Here is a 6,000-nt window from a genome sequence, read left to right as displayed (position 1 = left end):
GAAATTGTTTAACAGCTGGACATGTTCCAACTTGTCCTTAAGGCTTCCAACAGAGGTGTTTTTCCTGTGGCGGAGCGTCGCGGCGGCTGCGAGCCGACGCTGCAATCCATCCGCACGTCTTTCATTAAAAAAAAAATCTCCTTTAACAGTGGAATATCCGGATAAAATGCTGAAACCAACTTCTTCTGAAACTTCTCTGTTCTCTCACGACGTCCTGGATCAATGGAGCCTGAAATGTGGAGGTTTTCAGCTTGAAACAGGCTGACGACGGCGCCTGAGAGTGCTGCACGACGTCTCGCACCGTGGGAAGTCCTTAAAGCGACAGTATCACCTCAAAATCTCTCATCAGCCGTTAAAATTTTCACTGAAAACCAGCTTAATTTTTCAAACCGTGTCCACTTCGATGTGTCTCACAGGTTCAGGCCAGTCTCTCAGCAACTTCTCAGACAAAGGAATTCCGACGAGGGGCTGGACGACTCCTCCCACAAGGAGTGCTCACAGGCGAATGACGTCACCGACAGGCGTAGAAAAACTCACGCATGCGCACGAGGGTTCAAGCATGTCTGACGTAAAAACATATGAATGAAATCCATATAGTTTTTGAAAAAAATAAAAGGACCTATACTTTGACAGACCTCGTATGCACAGAAATGACAAGAACAGATGAGGCGTGTCGCTTGCGTAATAGGTTGAAAATGCTATAGACAGACAGTTTTTATTATGAAACAATCCCCCCATTTATTTATTTATTTATTTTTGAGATAACACTAAAGAACTACTCTAGCAGAGTGACTTGAATGCATCATGGATTCATGGATTTACTCCACCAAATCAGTAGATGGCGCTCGTTCGCTCCTGTGGATCAGACAGAGGTGTTTCTTCTCAACCCTTACCTGGCGCGAATCAGAAATAAATGGCGCTGGCTTGATAAAGACGTTAATCTGCTGTCTCTTCTCATTGATTCACAGGTACTGTAAAAACACCCTCTAAACTCATTAGTTTGTATTCATACAAACGTGAATGACTGAGAAACCAGTTTCCTGTGTTTTAGGCTGACTGTGACAGATATGCAGTGTTTAGTTGTGCAGTCAATGAAGTGTTTCTGCGAAACGCTATTATTAGCCGACATGCTGATGTTGCGGATGGAACCGTGGGGTGTCGCTGTTGCCCCACAGACTACTATAAGAAGTAGAAGTGGGATGGCAAGTGCCAGTTTCCGTGGGAGGCTGGCATTACCTGGGTCCATGTTTCGTGCTGATGCAATGAATTGTTTGGTGAGTTTTTATTGTTTTATGGTCTAAATTATTAGATCAGAAGTAAATCTTTTTATTGTTTTATGGCAGGGTTGCATTTGCAGCCGGTCTACTCTGTGTCAGCCTGATCCCATCAGATCTCAGAAACTAAGCAGGGCAGGATCTAGTTAGTACTTGGATGGGAGACCTCTTTAGAACACCAGCGGCTGTGTGTTTCTCCAGGTAAAACTGGAGTTGCGTCAGGAAGGGCATCCGGCGTAAAACACTGTGCTCTGTGATACACTGTCTTCTGCTGTCCTTATAGTTGTGTTTTGTTTTCTCCTAGTTAGTCCATCTAAATTTTAGCCTGTTGATGTATGAATTAGTGTTTGTAAGGATGGACTAACTATAAATATATAAATAAGTTAGGGTTCTCCCCAGAAATTTTTAGTATAGCGGTGCTGTTGGGAACTATCACCACGCACAACGCTTCCACTCGGGGTCCTATCTGACCTTGTGTCTAAATGAAAAACATTTAGTACTGTTTCTGGTCTGATTCTGTGCTGAATTGTTGATTAGTTAAATTTATCTAAAATGTTTGTTTTGTTGACACACTGTATGTAACAAATGTGTAATAAACTTATTTTGAAAGAAAAAATAATGTATTGAAAAACAATTTAAAATGTGGGAGATTCCAGATTTTTTTTTTTTTTTACACTTTTCCCCTGCATAGTTTTCAATTTGTCACAGTATCACCAGCCTGGGGGCATTCACTTCAAAGTGTGAAAATCTCACCTTGTCCTTGTAATTCAGATTTTGACACTTCTGTATATTGTCCAAAAAAAAAAAAGGTCCAGCTTTCCTCCCTTAGTCAGCAGGTGCATTTTTGGAAAATGTCTTATTACTCTGCATTTGTCAGCATTTCTCAGCATGTGATGTACATTTTAGGAAAAGCAGAAACATTCATATTTAAAGGTTGAGATTTACAGAGGGTGTACAGAGACACAGGAGACAACACTTCACCCCAAACCTCTTAATTTTTTCTGACTGTCGTATTTTGGATTCTAACGTGTGGTGATGCTGCCGTTTGTGTCGCTGGATACGATCTATTTTAGTCCAGCTGTGAGCGTGCACGCCACATGACACTGATTTGTACAGGCTGGACACGCAGATGGATTGTTTTTTTTTTCCTTTGGGAAAAAGTTGGAATACGTTATTTTCAGGAGATAATGAACTTTCTATCTAACCATGAGAGAACTTTGTGAGGACCTCCGCAACACCGGCTGGCGATCGTGCGCAATCCGTGCGTGGGGACTCCTTTGGTGGCGCGGGCTTTGGAAATCACAAGTGAATGACTGTTCAGGTTTTTTTTTGTTCTTCTCAGTGGAGCTGGTAGGGTTTATTTTTATTTTACTTTGAGTGTCTGTCTTGACATGAGACTGTTCTGTAACGGAGCAGCACGCACCACACTCGTACTGTGTGCACACAGTAAGTTTTTGCATAGTGGAAAGTGGCTCCTTTTACTGCGACTGCATCAAAATGAACAGTTATCACTTAAAAAATGAGTCATCATCACACCACATCACACTTATATAAACTTTGTAATTAATCTGTGGTTCTGTTTTTAACGTCAGCAGCATTTCATTCAAGTGTGCAGTTTCCTCTAAGAAAAGCTGTTGGAAACACTTGGAAATGTTCTGATTTCAGTGCAACATGTCCTTTAAAACATAGAAGAATGGAAATAATGCACTCAGCTGTCCAGCACCAAAATCTCAAAGTGTGTCTCGGTACCTGAATCATTTCGAATTCCATTCTGTCGCTTTCTTCATAAAAGTGTCTCTGTTCACTGTCACAGAGGCTGCAATATCGTTCTTAACCTCTGATCTGATCGATCCCACAGCAGACAGCGTTGATTGAGTCGGCTGTGCAACTGCCTCATGACGCTCGGTGCCAGCATGCCTCCTCCCCAGATGGACAGCGATCACTGCATCGCCGCCAAGACAAAACAAAAAATGCAGAGATCTGGCTTTGTGTAAGGCTTGTTTTGTCATGGTTTGTGTCATTTGGATGTAAACAGGATAAACTAAAGAGCTGAAGTTGTTTATGTGAAATTTCCCGTAAAAGCGGGTTTGCATACCGTTAGATTTCCACCAAGTCTACCGGTAAAACATCATGAGATGACACTACACTATAGCGGCGCTAGATGGCAGTATGCCGCCGTGGCGCCATTGTTCCATCGTCTGGGGAGAACCCTGTTATTGTTTCCATTGTGCAGAGGTGAGTTCACTGTGGACTTTCTCTTGGAGAGTGGCATTTGCACTGTTTATATTGTTAAGCTGCTGTCATGATGTTGCACATTTTGCCAGTGGAAAATACTGTGAAAGTTTAAGCTGAATTAGAAGCATTAGCACAAGAGTTGTAATGCAGCCATGTCCAAAAAGTTTTGTTTGATTATAAATTTGGTATTTTGGTTATCACTAATCTGTTTCAGTAATTCAATTTAGTTTATTTTTCTAATTCTCAATCTTTTATTTATGCATCTTTTGCATTTGTTTATATTTTATTTTGCACAGGATTTACTTTCTTTTTATGAACATTTATGCATCTTTCTCATGCATATAATGCAGTTTATAGACCCGTATTGAAAATGAGATACTGTTCTTCTGTTTTGAGAGTTGAGATAAAAGGGAAATAGCTTTGATATGAATCAGAAATAAATGGCGCTGGCTTGATAGAGACATTAATTTGCTGTCTTTCCTCACTGATCCACTGTGTGTAGAGCCAGTGCACCAAAGAGCCACAGTGCTTCTTAGCCTGTGTATCACATGTTGCGGTCCAGATACCTCTAGGTCTGATGCTGCTTACACTTGCCAGTTGCCCCAGAGACAAGAAACACAGAAGGGACAAGGCAAGGCACGTGTCAGCCACCCTAGACAGAAGAATCACAGCAACACAGGAGGCATGCCAACCTTTGACCACCTCAGAGACAAGAAGCATGTGTAGAGATGAGATGCATTGGCCCTCAACCACCTCTGAGCCAGGTACAGGAGTTGATGAGGCACATCGAGCCTCCACCACTTTGGGGCATAGAGTAGAAGCAGATGAGACACGCTGGCCTTTGACCACTTTGGCATTAGGAACACAGGGAGAGGCCCCACCCGGAAAATGAACATTCTTTGAATGTTCATTGAACTTTTGCACGAACATCATATGAACAAAGAATGAGGACAGGTAATGTTTTTACTGTATGTGAACATTCAATGAACATTATATAAACATTCACAAATGTTCACAACATTAAATGAACATTTGTAGAATGTTCGAATGCGAACATTACCTGTCCTCATTCATTGTTCAAATGATGTTCGTGCAGTATTCTTGCTCAATTACAGTAGTGTTCAGAATAATAGTAGTGCTATGTGACTAAAAAGATTAATCCAGGTTTTGAGTATATTTCTTATTGTTACATGCACACCTGTCGCTATGGGCGGGCCCTAGGGGGCAGTGCCCGCCCACTGATATGCTTGGGCCCGCCCCGGCCCGCCAAGCCAAGCCAGATCAGTCACAGATCTCAAATAAATAAATAGATAAATAAAATCCTAATTTCATTTTATTGTACTTGCTTTGGGGTAAAACGGCCAGTGTTGCATAATCACTAAGACATTAAATATATTAAAACTGTGAGTTTGTTGGAAAGTTTGTCTACGTATGTAATCACATCAGTGTTGCCCAGCAACAATCAGTTACCGCGTTTATGGGGGGAAATGTGTTGAGTTTTTGCCAGCAGACAGCAGCTAGTTTTTGTGCTTTCCTAAATATGGATATACGTAACTGGTTTAAAACCCCAACATCGGTAACTTCGGATAAACCAACACATGATGTCGTTGGCAAAGAAAACCCTGGACCCATTTCTACTTCCGTGGATCCTGCACTGACACAGGGTGGACGAAAGAGAGGACAGTGCTGGCACTCTACTCAAAGTAGGTCCACATTTTTATTGTGTGTGTGTGTGTGTGTGTGTCAGAGGCGATTGCTCTGACTGCAAGGGAAGCTCAGCTTCTCCTAAATTGTCAAAAAATAAGTGATCAAATATATACTGTTGTGTGTACATGTCACTGACTAAATATGCGCTACAACGCACTCATCTTTTGTTCAGAATCAGCTTCTTATCACTGGTAACAACGCAGCTTTCCTCTCACTCAAACCCGCAGCTTCACAGTGCTTTAAACAGTGTGGACGCTGAGCGTCCACAGAGTTCAATAGCGACACAAAGCATGCAGCGAAACGAGACGAGTCACTGGATAAATGCTGGGCTTTGTCCCGCCCATCGGACACTCAGCGTGTCTGGGGGTCTATGGGGCAGTGGGCTGGCCCGGACGCTCAGCTTCTGCATGATGATTGGATGATCTGTCTGAGGTTGAATCCCTTTTTGATTGACAGCGAAATGAGCGAATCAGCGATCTTTTGGTGTAAACATCCGTGGGAGCATTTTTTAATTTTCATTCTGTTCTGAGTTGAACCGGAGACTTTCCTAATCCTCTTAGCGGCATTTTCTTTCTTAAAAACGACTAGCGACAAATCGAGCTTCTATTTCTGGTGTTTTTTTTTTTTTTTAGCTGCTTGTGTTTGGAGACTGACTTCTATCACTCTTTCTGACTTCTATCACAGTTTCTGTCCCTACCGAGCAGCGGGTGCTGCTGAGCTCCTCCACCGTCACAAAGCACTCACAGGCGGACACACTTCACACGAGCCTCGCGCCAGTCCCAGC

Source organism: Thalassophryne amazonica, chromosome 4 (assembly GCF_902500255.1).
Source record: "Thalassophryne amazonica chromosome 4, fThaAma1.1, whole genome shotgun sequence".
NCBI lineage: Eukaryota > Metazoa > Chordata > Actinopteri > Batrachoidiformes > Batrachoididae > Thalassophryne > Thalassophryne amazonica.
The sequence above is the reverse complement of the archived record's forward strand: the minus strand, read 5'-3'. Positions refer to the sequence as shown.